Below are 14431 nucleotides of genomic sequence, written 5' to 3'. Positions count from 1 at the left end.
CTTGTGAAGCAGCAGAAGATGGCCTAAAGTGTTGGGCCCCTGCTTTCATGCAAGATACTTGGAAGAAGCTCCTGGCTTCAGAGTTTCAGTTAGGCCAGCTCTGGCCATTGTGGTAGCCATTTGGGGAGTGAACCAGTGGATAGAAAAAATCTCTCCTTTTCTCTGTTAACTGCTTTTCAAATAAAAATAAAATGAATCCTAAAAAAAAAATAGATCTCCTGTACCTGCTGGTTCACTTCAGCAGCCAGCGCTAAAGCCAGGAGCCAGGAACTCAACCCAAATAGCCAAGTGGATGGCAGGGACCCAAGTACATGAGCCATCACTGCTGCTTCCTAGCCTGTAGCATCAAAGCTGGTCTTGAACCCAGGCACTTAGACACAGAATATATATGTTCCAAGCAGCATCCCGACTTCTGCACCAAAATACTCCCCACCCTTCCCACTGGGGAGTCTGTCAGAGTGTCCCAGGGGGAAGATTCAGTGGGAAGAAGAAAGAGCATTCTTTTGACCATGGTCTTCAGAATACAGAAAACACTACCATAATAAATGGTGAGCGCTTTGTCACTGGAGGCATTTAAGCAGACAATTGAGGCCACTCTGGACCGGGAGGCAGAACCTGGTGATGCAGGGCACTGTCCTAACCTGGGACTGTCCAGCTCCTGCTTAGCAGTGCAGCATGCTGGAGGCAGAGTGTGGTGGGAGGGGCGTTCAGAAAGGCAGGAGGCTGCAAACCTGCCTGTTCTACGGAGTTAAACATTTTAGGCCAGACAGTCTGTGTTTCTTCTCTGCTTCGGCAAACATTGACAGGGCCGCGAGTCAGTGCCTCAGCCCCGCCTGCGTGTGGGCTGCCTGTGCTGGCCAGCCTCCCGCCCTGTGACCGGCAGGGGGCAGGAGAGACACGCAGATGCCGAGCGGCACAGCTGGCCTGAGGAGTGTCCCTGCTGGGGAACTGGTCATCTGATCCTGTCAACGACAAACGTTCCCAGGGGCTGGGCACTCGGACCTCTCTTGCCAGGGTTGTGAAGCCCCAGATGGCACCTGGCAGGGCTATCCTAGAGCTCCTGGGGCCTCTGGGCTGACACAAGTCACCCTTACCTGCCTGGAGGCCCAAGGCTGGAGGGATAGCTCTCCAGCACAGCCCACCCATTGCAGTATCCGAGAAGAGAAGGTGGGAGACCAGGTCTGCCCAGGAAGGGATGGGGGGGGGGGGGAGAGGAGTTAGTTGGCCTCAGAGACAGCCTGTGTTGGGAGGAGTTGGGATGCTCTTGAGGCTGGCTGGGCTACAAGGATTGTCTCCCTACAGACAGGGAGAAGGGCCAACCAGCAGGGCAGGCATGGGATCTCAGCTTGATGGGCAAGAGGCAGGTTTGAAACCAGGTGTCTTGGCTTTGCCATCCTGTGTGGTAGAATCCTGGGCCAGTGGTTTTCAGATCTCACCCTCCTCTTCTGCCACCTGATGGAGCTAGAGGTAGATGCCACTGAGCCTGAGTGGTGTCCTTTCTCCTCCCCAGCAGGGCCAGGCACCAGAAACAAGGAGGAGCTTCCCGACCCACTGTGGTTCTCTGCAGGATGACTCACGGCAGAGGAATGCTGCTCTGCAGAGCCCAGGGGCCACCTGTGGGGGCAGGGACAGGCCAGCTCCTCTGTACACCAGGGGACCCTGCTGCAGAGAGAGAGAGCTCTGAGAGGGAGTGTGGGGGCAATATTCCTGTCAGCCTCCAGCTCCTTGAGGGTTGAGAATGGGAGGAGGGGACTTTCAGGATGTGTACAAGGGCCACTTGACCCTGCGGTCAAGGACAGCTTTATGTGTAGAAGCCTGGAGGATATTCCAGTAAGTGAAATAAGCCAGGCTCAGAAACAAATACGTGTGGCATCACTCTTGTGTGGAAGCTTAATAGGTTGATGTCATAGAAATAGTAAAAGGGGAGGGAGGGAAATGAAGACAGAGACTGGTTACCAAGCACAAAATCACAGTGAGATACAAAAAATAACTGCTATGTTCTGTAGCACACAAGGTGACTGAAGTTCACAATAATTTATTTTCTATTCCCAGACAACTAGAAGAAAAGGAGTTTGAGTGTTCCTGACACAAAGAAACGACAAATGTTTGAGGTGTCAGGTATGCTAAACACTTGGCTTTGATCATTACACATCGTACACAAGTATCAAAAGTCATACCATGTTCTATAAGTATATATAATTCTGACTCAATTACATTTTTAAAAAGTTTTATTTATTTCTTTGAAAGGCAGAGTTACAGAGAGAGAGAAAGTCTCAGAGAGAAGTAAGATCTTTAATCTATTTATTTACTTATCAAAAATCTGCAGTGGCCAGGGCAGGACCAGGCTGAATCCAGAAGCCTGGAACTCCATTTGGACCTTACACATGGGTGCAGGGGCTCAAGGACTGGACCACCCTCCACTTCTTTCTCAGGGACATTAGCAGGGAGCTGGATCAGAAGCAGCTGGGACAGAAACCAGTGTTCATTGGAGACACCAACATCACAAGCAGTCTTAACCCGCTGTTCCACAATATCATCCACAATTCAACATTTTTTTTACAGATTTATTTATTTTTGTTGGACAGTCAGATTTACAGGAGAAAGAGAGAAAGATCTTCTTTCTGGTGGTTCACCCCCCAAGTGGCTGATCTGAAGCCAGGAATCAGGAGCTTCTTCTGGGTCTCAAGGTTTTGGGCCGTCCTCTACTGCTTTCCCAGGCCACAAGAAGGAAGCTGGATGGGAAGTGGAGCAGCTGGGATATGAATGGCACTCATATGGGATCCTGATGCATGCAAGGCGAGGACTTTAGCCACTAGGCTGTCGCACCAGATCACACAATTCAATATTTTTTAAAAGCATTTTTAAAGGATCAGTTTATGCTCTTCAAACGATGTGTCTTTTCCACTAACCTAAGACCTTTATGGAAGAACTGTGCTCTCTAACAAAGGCATAGTGGGCACTAATGCTCTTACCTAAAGGCTGAGCACAATGTGCATTATACGCTTGTTGATTGTTCATGAAGAAACAATCTTGGAGAACTAATTTGACTGCCTAGTTTTACTGATTGAAAATCAAGATAAAACTGAGGCTCAGAGAACAGTGAGGCCAAGGAAAGTTCCAGTTTTCTTCAATGCTCCTAGAAACATTATTTGCAACCACAAAGAGAATGGCTGTATCCCTACAGTGAGCTGCCAAGACAGTATTCCTTGAGAGTCTCTCTCAGTCCTTATTTTCCCTGTTGAACCCTGGCTACAGCTTCCATTACCCAGTCTCAGGTATGTGACAGCTTGTGTTCTCCTAGCTCCAGGGAACAGCAGGTGCATGTGAGGCTGAGGGGTGATTCATGAGGTATGTGGCGCTGGGTAGCATAAAGTAATAAAACCAGTCCCTGGATGGGAATTCAAGCACTACTATTGTGAGACCTCAAACAGGAGGCTTGACACCTTTAAGTCCTGGCGTACAGCTATAAAGCAAACAGTGAGCCTGGTACTATGGCAGAGCGGGTAAAGCCACCAAATGCAATGCTGGCATCTCATATGAGCATTGGTTCCTGTCCTAGTTGTTCTACTTGCAATCCAGCTCTTTCCTAATGTACCTGGTAGAGCAGTGAAGGATTACTTACATGCTTGGGCTCCTGCCACCCATGTGGGAGACCCAGAAGAAACTCCTAGCTTTGGCCTGGCTCATCCCTCATTATTGTGGTCATTTTGGTAGTGAATCAGCAATTGGAAGATCTCTCTCTTCTCTCTCTCCTCTCTCTCTCTCTAGCTCTGAATTTCAAGCAAATAAATAATATCTTACAAATACGTAAGTAAAATGCAAACAGTAACAATATACCTTGTGGTACTATCCTTTTTTGGCCTTTTGAATCTAAAATTGGCAGTAAGAATGAACTGAACAGCCTTCTGTTCCTTTGGGAAAGCTGAATAACAGGACCAGAAAGGAAATGCATGGAAGCTGGCCTTTGGAATCTTCCAGTCTAGCCACTGAGAGCTTTTGAGAGGTAGAAATAGCTCAGGCATGGGACATAGGGCCATGGCCTCGTGCCTGTCTGCTCCCACATGGCTGTGTGATCTTCTCCTAATTGGTAAGTCTCTGTGGGCCTTAGGAGCCTCTCCTGGATCACAACAGCCTGGAGCCTGTGAGTGCTAAGCTCTCTGCACCCTCCCTGATATAGCCTCAGCAGCAGAGTGGGGGCCCTCATTCTCTGGGACCTGGCCCAGGCCTCACAGCCACAGCAGCTCAAGAGGCAGCACTTTGATGGGCTCTGGCCCACTTCCCAGAGGAGGCCTGTCTGCCCCAGGGAGCCCCTGGTCTGCTGCTCTGGATGCTGCACAGGGCTGGGCAGCAGGGACTTCGGCCTGATGGCATCTGGTTCCAGCTAACGCTTTTCAGGGAAGGCTGAGGTTGAGCAGCAGGCCTGGCAAGGCATGGTGCAAAAACAACCCAAAGCTCACATTGTGCAGCCAGATTTCAAAATCAACAACCTTGGCCACTTGGGAAACTATGAGACCTAAAAGAGAAAGAGTGGCCAAGGTCATAGGCCTTGGCAGGGCAGAAAGGACCAGTCAGAGGAAACTGAAAAGACAAACAAGCAGGGGCAGGAGGAGATGCCCATCATGGATTCAGTGGGCCAATAAGTAGTTACTCAGCATCTGGGTGGCAACTATAGGGGTGTCCTCATAGGAGACCTTGAAGACCCATGAAGATGGGTGTGGGGTACACAGTAGACATGCAGGGGTTGCAACCTGGGAAATTAGGAACTCAACCCTTTCAGGGCTACATGAGTCCTCAGCTCATTTCCTGGAGCTGGCTGCTTTCCACCATCAGACAGGGGACAGGCTGATCTTTTTCCCTTAGACAGGGGATTCTCCTAAATGCCTGATTCATTCACTCAACTATCTCACACCAGACAGCTCTGTAAGGTGGACTCCCATATGTGTACTCATCAGGTCTGATGACCTCCTTCTCCTCTGGAATCAGTTGAGGTGGTGTGATGGTTTTCTTATTTGGTGATGGAAATTCCAGGGCCAGTGAAAAGTGCTTCAGCCAGGGTCCCCTGGGTTCTGATGCTTGGAGCTGAGATATGAATCCATGTCTATCCGTCTTTGACTCCAGTTTCTACTTCAACAGAATGCCAACTCCTCATATCTGCCTATCACCTGTTAGCAAAGGTATCCTCACTTGCAAAGGTATCCTCACCGCACTCTGTACCAATTGGGGAAATTGTGCTAACACACCTACCCAGGGAAAAGCAAGTACTCTGGTTGCCTGTTCATATCATATGCAGGAACTGAGATCCACGTTCACAAGTCACCAGGCAAATGCCCAGGGACCTTTAGTCCGTAGAGCCCTCTCCCACAACACTGCAGCCAGAGCTCTGATGTCCCCAGAGATTTTCCTAAATATCGATATCTTCACTTCCACCTGCCAGCTCCACTCTAGGTCTTGTAATTCATAGGAAGGAGAAAACAACAATAGCAGCAAAATGGTCTTGCAGAGCCAGACAGAACCCATGGAAGTCCTGGAGAAGGCCTCTCAGTAACCAGATAACGTTGAGCTGATTTCTGAACTTTCAGGGCCTGGACTCCCTCATTTGTTAAAATAATAACTTCCCACTGCAAGCAAAACTTACAGCATTGTTCTGGCTGTTGGAGTCAAGGCATGTAAAGCCATTTAACCCAAGAAGTGATCCGATTGGGGATGATTTCACAGCCTAGGAGGGAGGGCTTTGTGAAAAGAAGATCTCAGGAATGTTCAACATTGAGCAATGAAAGTATGCCAGTCATTCTCAGTCCTTCACCTATACTGTGCTCACCCAGGTACCCCTCCCAACACGCCTGTGGAGCAAGTGGCACTTAGCCCCACTTTGCAGATCAAGATGAGGCTCAGAGGGCTTAGCTTAGTTGCACACAAGATCAAGGTGATCAGGAACTTGACTCAGAGCCCAGGTGCTTAATCTCTGCTCTGCTGCAACTCCTGCTGTCCAGTGATGACTGGAGTGTCCTTTCCCTGATAGAAGCTCTTTCCCCACCTGTAGGTTGTTGTTTAGAGCAAGCAGAAGCCTCCTAGAGGAAGTTTCACATCCCATGTGTTCGTTGTATTCCCTCTCCCAAGTGCTCAGAGTATGGTGGCTGTGTTTATGCCTAATGCTTTCTGCATTTAACAGACATTGGATTGTCTGTCTCCTGTGTTAGGCAGTCACTCTTTTGAGGACATGGAAAGAATCTTGCTTTTTGTTTTCTTGTTTCCTCTCTATATAGCTATTACCCGTGATGATGCTTTGTTGATCTGAGGTGTGCATCATATGATGTGAGCAGAGAACACAGGAGACTTGGCTGGAAGCTTGGTCTGAGGGGCTCTGAACATGTTACTCAACCTTTCTGGGTCTCTCTCAGCCTCTTTACTCTAAAATGGGCCAACAGCTCATGGAGTTGTTGCAAGGAAATGTGATAAAATGAAAAAAGGCAGGCAATGCATTTGCATTGTGCTTGGCACATACTGCACACTCAATCAGTGGTATGTATATAGCACCCAAGGATGCAGCCTGGATAAGGTGGATGGCTGTGATGAGGAAAAAAAGAGGCAAAGGTAGCCCCAGAAACACAGAGAGACCACACACCATGCTGAATACTAGACTTGCTCACTTCTTAGGGGATGATGGAACAAAGATAGATGAAAAGCAAAGAGATATTTTAAGGAAAGTTCAGCACAATGGAAAGGAGCCAACAAAATGATTGTAAGGGTGCTGGGACAAGAGGGGATAGGAATTGATTTGAAGCAGAAGCCTAAAGCAGTGCCTTAGAGACTCTGGCCACAGTGTAAGCAGGAGCCTGGGGAAGAGAACTCCCTGAGCCCCCAGTTGGAGACAAGGCCAGCATAAGTAGGTGTGGCTGAGAGGGCCACACTGCAAACCAGGGAGGCTGAGGAAGGAGCAGTAGCTGTCTGGATCCAAAAAGAAGATCTGAAAGCCAAAAAGGATGAATAATGCAGGCACTGGGCTCAAGATAGGAGGCAGCTGTTCATTTATGGCTTGATGAACACTTGACAAAGCCCTTGAAAGAAACCATCTCTGACACAATGTGGATGGAGATGTCTGTGACTGGAGCCCAGGTCTGACTGAAGACCCCACCCAGGTGGGATCACAGAGCAGAGGGAGCTGGAGCCCTCCACATCCATGGATGACTCGAGACACTGCCACCCTCTCACCCCCAGAAGTTTTGAGAAATTGAGACATAAAAGCCTTTCACGGGTAGCAGTCTGAGCCTGTCTGGCACATGAAGTAGAGCCTTTGTGTGCCTCAACTCTGACCTCTGCAACTTGGAGCAAAATTTCACTGGATGGGGTCTTTTTACTATAAGAGGTCACAGTGAGATAGCCGGGCCACAGTGCTTAAGTTCTGTTGGCAGAACTCACTCCCAGGAACTCAACCACAGAGGACTGGGAAGAAGATGAGATGGATATGGTAGCCATCAGCAATCTCTGCTACATGTACAAAGCCCGCAGGGCATTTGGTGATGGAGGACTGAGAAGAGGCAATGAAGGAAGACAGGCTGCAAAGATGTGCTATTTTGGGGACAAAATCCTGCCTTGTAGTAGTTTTAGTAAGTACCTGTGGAGCTAGCACAGTGGGTCAACAGCTGGCATCTCCTCTTGATGCTGGTTTTAGTCCCAGTAACTCCACTTTTGTTCTAGTTCCATGCTTATAACCTGGGAGAGCAGTGGAAGATGGCTAAAGTCATTGGGACCCTGCATCCACTTGTGAGACTCAGAAAAGCTCCTGGAATTGGCTCAGCTATGGCCATTGACCATTGCAGCCATTTTGGGGAGTGAACCAGCAGGTGGAAATTCTTCCTGTGTCTCACTTGTAAACTTGATTTTTGAATAAAAATAAATAACTCATGGCATTTGGGTCATCCTCTGCTGCTTTCTCAGGCCATGAGCAGAGAGCTAGATCAGAAGTCAAGCAGCTGGGGCATGAACCAGTGTCTATAGGCAATGTCAGTGCTAATAGGCAGATGAATAGCGTGCTACACCACTGCACTGGCCCCTTGGGGTGGCTTAATTTTAGTGTCAATGGTCCTTTGAGATGTCACCAACCTATCTAATAGCACTTTCTGTGATGATAGAAGCATTCTCCATCTGCATTGTTCCATATGATAACCACAAATTCATGTGGCTATTGAGCCCATGAATTATGGCCAGTGTGACTAAAAAACCAAATTTCCAATTGCATTCAGTTTTAATGAATTCAAATCTAATTAGTCACAAGTGGTTAGTGGCTATAATTTTGGAGAACACAAAGATAGCCTCAAGTCCAATGGCAGTAGGGTGAGGGGTCACAATAATTTTTAACTAAACCTCCTCATTCTTTACCTGTTGCTCCCCAGCTCCAACCCAGATTTCCCCTCCAGATGAGCCACAGTGGGTGGCAGTTTATTTTACCCTGGGATTTGGCAGGTTTCATTCTTGGGATTGCCCGTGTATCCCTTTGGATCTCCGAGGCTGCCAGCACAGTGTGGGGAACAGAAGTTGGTCAGAGGGCTTAGGCAGCTGAGAATCAGTAGGCAACTACCTAATCTCCATGTGCCTAGTTCTGGAGCTCCATAAGGGTTCAGATGGAGCACATAGGGTCTGCCCTTGGCCTCCAAACACTGGGCTGTGCTCACAGCTCCAATCTCAGCAGGATGAGCCATGGAAGCCTGGCTGATGTGGCAGCATTCTGTAAGATGCTCAGGCAAAGTATCACAGCTCCAGGACGGGGAGCATAATTGCATCTGCTACTTGCCTGCTCCGTGCCCAGACTGTCTAAACAGCACATGCTTTGATGTATGCTATCTTTGCACCTCCCTCCTCTGGCTTCATTTTGAATCTGGCACATCATTCTCCTGCCTCACAGACCAGCTGAACCAGCTCTGCTTCATAGCCCATTGTCCCTGTCACCCATTCTCTTGGCACTTCAAATTACTAAAGGAGACAGCCACAGATATCACTGCCCATTTCTGTGTCCCCAAAGGACCCCACTTTGGAGCCAACCTGTGAGGCCCTGGACTTTGCTGCATGCTCAGAGCTCCTCTCTCCCATCTTTGGACCTGGAAGAAAGCTGGAAGGAGGGGCAGGACAGCCCCAATTCCTTGGCCTCCTTTCTGTCTTCTACTTTATTACTCTCCCACTGGGGAAAGCTGGTTTCCCTCATCTCCACAGGACACAGGGTTGACCTGTTCCCAAAAAGTATTTGGAGGTAGAGCAAGAAAGGGGTTTATGTAGGTGAGATAGGGTACTGTGTGACTGCAGAGCCCATAGACCAGAATCCACATGGTTTCTGGCCTGCTTCTTCCCCCGGTACCCAAGATCAGCCTTTCCTCCCAGCCCTGCCGACTACCCCACTCTCTCCATAGGCCTGAGATGAAACCATCCTCAAATCTTACCCATGTCTCCTACCTCCGGTCTCAGCAAGTCTCCCAGACAATAGAAGAAGCACCAGATAGTTCTTTTTAAAGAGCAAAGCTAGTAGTAATCTGCCCTTTTGGCAGCCTCTGGTGGACTGTCAATGGCTCCCCACCAGAGACTGGAACCTGTGGCAGAATATGGAAGGCCCAACCCACCTGTTCCCTTCTGCAGCTCCCACTCCAACCACACTGATAGGCTCACCTTTCCTCCTCTGGCCTGCACTAGAAGGTCACGTCCTCTGGGCATGGCAGAGATTGCTCATAGTTCCCTGGAGCTGGCTCCAGGTCTATGCACCTGTTCTGTAAAATCTCCTCTGTCTCACTGCAGTCCAGTCAGAGATGCTTTGGCAGGCCCTTCTGGTTATGCTGAAGCACCTATGTGAGGTTTTTTCCATGTTAATATCCATATCTGTTCCTGCCTCCACAGGTTCCTATCAGAGTGACTCTCTCTCCCCCAGCCACCAGCCCAGGGAAGCTTTTCCTGCCTGAAGCCAGATGAGAGAACATACACAGGACCCACAGATGGTGGAGTTCATCCACCACAAAATGTTTAGTATTGAAAGCCACTGGGTCCCACATGTGACCTTTGCCCAAACCTGGTCCTTGTGGGAGGGTAGAGACCCAAGTAGGTTGGCACAGTCTCTGAGCAGGTGTTCCATACGTAGTAGCCACACGATTCTCTCCCAGAGCTCAGCTTTGCTGCTGTTTTGTTCTTTGTTCTTTGTTCTTTGTTCTTTTCTGCACCATAGAACTGCGCGAAGGAAAGTCTCAGGGGCAACAGGTGTATGCTGCTTTTCTGCCCACTGCACTCTTTCTGAATCTGGAGCCGGAGACTCTGGAACTGGGGCCAGCATGCTCTCCCCCTACCTCTGGACTGCTCGCTTGGGACTTGCTTCCCACCACCTTCCCGCCCATCCACAGGAGCAGGAGTGCGGGGCTCTGGCAGCGGCTGCTGTTCTGACACTCTGCGCTTGTTCAGCCAAGGCCCTGCCAAGCCTCCTCCTCCACACCTGATGGTGCACCTGGCTGGGTACTCAGCCTCCTTCAGGATTGCTTTCTTTGATCCCAAATGGGGCTGTCATTCCCTTTCTGCTTGTGAGGAACAAGCACAGTGCCCTTGGGAAGTTGCCAACTTCCCACCCACCTCCTCCCTCGCCCCTGGCCGTCTTTCTCCCTAGGTTGTCTTCTCACACCATCCTTTGCAGCACATCCAGTGGGCCTCCTGGAGCCTCAGATGGGTGGGTGTGCTCCCCCAATCATGCCGTGGATTCCTTGAGAGCAGGCTCCCAGGCTCAGTATTGCTTTGGAGCCACCCACGCTTTCCGTGTTCTCCCACAATGCCCTGCAAGCTTTCATGCCTCCTTATTGATTACTCAGCAGCAGAGGCTCATCAAGGGGCTTGTGGAACTTGGGTTCTCTTCCTCAGGACAATGTTTCGGCAAGTGTGTTCTACAAATTGCATGATATTAGGGTGAGGGCACTTCAGAAAGTTTTTGGCAGGCAAGCAGGCAGGCAGGCATCTGACACAGCCAATAAGACGCTACTGGGGCTCCGCCATCTTGATTCTTTGTTTCACTCACAAACAGCCCGATGAAACTGCAGAAACCATCCTGCTACTGAGCAGAAGTTGCCACAGCCCCAGGTTGAGACAGGGTCTGGAACAGAATCGGACAGCGATGAGAGGGTGCCAAAGCTTGAGGAACATGATTCCACACAGGCAACCACACAGCAGGCCCTGCTGGCCGCAGCAGCTGAAATCAATGACGAACCCTCAGGAAGGCTAAACAATCGGAGTGAAAACAAGGTACAGAAGGCTATGTCCAGCCTGGGGCTACGGCAGGTTACAGGGGTCATCAAGTATCACTCTCTGGAAATTTAAGCATATCGTTTTTGTCATCACAAAACCAGATGTCTGCAAGAGCCCAACCTCAGATACTTACATGGTTTGGGGGGAAGCCACGCTTGAGGACTTATCTCAGCAAGCACAGCTAACAACAGCTGAAAAATTCAAAGTTCAGGTTGAAGCTGTCTCCAACATTCAGGAAAACACACAGATTCCAGCTGTACTGGAGGAGGGTCAAGAGGAGAGGTTGATGAAACAGATGTGGGAGTTAAGGATATAAAGTTGGTCATGTCACAAGCAAGTGTCATCTGCTCCACAGTTACTCTGCTTGGAGTATCAGTGTCTGAACTGGAAGTATTTGTCTCACAAGGACCTAGCAGGAAGAAAAGAAAGCATGCATTGGAGTTCTGTACAACACCCATCACCCTGACACGACTTTACAGAACTCTTGCTGCATGGCTGTTGACAGTAAACAGCTACTTCCCTGGGAGCCTGTCGGGTACCATACATTGTTCTTTCTATGTGTTACTTCACAGAACCTTCACAATCCCCTAGTAGCGCCAATGGTTGTAACTTGTGTTTGAGAGATGAGGAGACATGATCAGTTTCAAGCAGGCTTACCCACATTTATACACTTATGGTGACAGTCACAAAGCTTGGCCTCAGAGCAGATCCAAAACTTTGCACTCCATGATCTTCAACATTAGGACTTGAGATACTAATTCTAAAAATATAAAATAAGAATAATAATAATGGCCCAGCACAATGGCTCAATTGGCTAATCTTTCACCTCGAAAACACTAGGATCCTATATTGCCACTGGTTCGAGTCCTGGCTGCTCCACTTCCCATCCAGCTCCCTGCTTGTGGCCTAGGAAAGCAATGGAGGATGGTCCAAGTCTTTGGGACCCTGAATCCACATGGAATACCTGGAAGAAGTTCCTGGTTCCTGGCTTCAGATCAGTACAACTCTGCCTGTGGTGGCCATTTGGGGAGTTTTCCAGCAGATGGAAAACTTTTCTCTCTGTCTCTCTCCTTCTCTCTGTAAAATCTGACTTTCCAATTAAAACAAAACAAAAAAAAAATAAAAATAAAAATAAAGCCTATCTCACATGCAGAAATAAACTCATGGCAGAAAAGCCTGCTAGTTTTAGACTATACTGTATAAAAAGGAACTTAAAAGAGTTCATGGAAAACACAAATCATTAAAAAAAAAATACACATGATTGCAATGTGTCCTTTTGCCCAAAATTTATCTTTTAATTCCATTTCCATGGACTCTTTAAAGTACCCTCATATAGGGGGTCTACACGATGTAAATGAAAAATATTAATGTTATTCTGTAAAAATTAGAGCAATAACTCAGCAAAATCAAGTATCTTCACGTTCAAAGACCTGTCCCCACAGTTGACCTGTGTATCAACTCTCTGTCCTGTTTGTCTTCCATGTTTCTCTTCTGCAACTCAGGGGAAATTGCCACCTGTTTTTCCAAGGCTGATGCAAGAAGTAAATTGACCTAGAATATGTGAAAGCAGTTACAACAGTGTCTGGCTCTTGGCAGACGCTCAATAAATGCAGTTGAATGAAATTCTTTGTAGTTTATAATCTGACAATGACACACTTGAACATGCTGTAGACACACCGATTTTTATCAAGTGAATGTAATACCAGCATAGACATCAGTGTTCTTGTTCTCATGGGTGTATTTTAACAATTAGGTGGTAAGACAGGAAAGAATGGCAGCTGCAGGCCTGATAACCAAGGGGTTAAGCACTCCAGACTCAGTCACACTGCAGAATCAAGTCTACTCAGCAGCTATGAGCCCTTGGGAGAGTTACTTAGCCTCCTTATGCCTGTTTCCTGGCCGCTGTTAGGATTTCAAGAGTTAATGTATGCAAAGCTCTGAATGGTGACTGGCACATAGTAAGTGCTACAGAAGAGTCCCTGCCCCCTACCAGCTGTCTCTCCCTCCTCTGAACCCTTGGAGCATTCGTAAATGCCAAAGAGAGGTTTGGATAACTTACCACGCTTTAGTATTGTGTGTGTATATAATTTTATCTCCCCCACTAGAGCTAGGCAATTTGAGGGTGCGATGCTGTCTGATTCAGCCCACACAGGACTCATGCTGAAAAGAAAGCTCTGTGAATGTTTGTAAGGTCCATGAAGATGTCAGTAAGCCTGAGCACATTCCTGGGGTCCAGTTCTATGGACCCCTGTACCAACATCCCTTCTGAGGCAAGCCCATAGTCGGGCCCCTTCACCACACTGGGGCCCTTGGCTCTCTCTGCTCTTCTCTCATTCTGACTGTGGAAGAAGAGCACCTGCACTATGCAGAAGCTGACCAAGATCAAGGGGGCCACCTGTCACTGCTCACATACTTGGGGTCAGTCCTCCTGCCCTGGAGACCTCAAATCTGGCCCTGAAAAACCAGCTGATGAAGGGTTCAAAAACACATGGGTATTGTGATATAAGGAAAAGGAAAAGGCTGCCTCCTACCTCCTCCCTGACCTTGAAGTTCACAGGTGCTGGGCAGATCCTTGAAGTTCACAGATCTTTGGGCAGGGGAGGTACACCTAAGGAGAAGGAGATGCCAGGCTCTTAGCAGCTCAGACCAGGAAAAGTCATCAGGAAACCTGGATGGGGGAAGGAGGCCACCTGACTTCTGGAGCCTTAGAAGCAGACTTGCTTTCTCCTCTCCAGGGCCCTGGAGTGTCAGAGGAAAAGGACTACTCGAGATACAGTATCCAATCCCCTTCGGGAGTTAGCCACCAATGCAGACAGAGCTGTTCTGGCATCTGTTCCAGCTCATTCCACACCCCTGCATTCTCAGTCTCCCTACAGTTCTTCTCCACTGACATTCAGCATGTCATATCCTTCTGGGAGGTGACCTGGCAACGCTGCCCAAGCTTGGCCTTTGGGAACAGGCAGACCTACCTGCTTTTAGATGCTGTTTGTGTGATGCTGGCCAAGTTTCTTAGCCTCTTTGGGGTTCAACTTTTCATATTATTCATGCTGCTTATCCAGCTTGACTGATCTCACCATGTTGTTGGAATTGATGTGAGCTGACCATGTTAAGTTTCAGCAGTGCCTGCCATGAGCAAGTGTTCAGTAAATAATTGTTAGCAGGATGCAGCATAAGG

At 48.5% G+C, this 14431-nt stretch overlaps 1 pseudogene; it reads left to right on the top strand.

Moving 5' to 3' along the window:
* The first annotated feature begins 1738 nt into the window (after window positions 1-1738).
* Window positions 1739-11847, top strand: LOC121168721 (annotated as a pseudogene).
* Window positions 11848-14431: the final 2584 nt, after the last annotated feature.

Source organism: Ochotona curzoniae, unplaced genomic scaffold, assembly GCF_017591425.1.
Source record: "Ochotona curzoniae isolate NIBS_2020 unplaced genomic scaffold, NIBS_Ocur_1.0 scaffold_1037, whole genome shotgun sequence".
Classification (NCBI taxonomy): Eukaryota; Metazoa; Chordata; class Mammalia; order Lagomorpha; family Ochotonidae; genus Ochotona; species Ochotona curzoniae.
The sequence above is the reverse complement of the archived record's forward strand: the minus strand, read 5'-3'. Positions and strand labels throughout refer to the sequence as shown.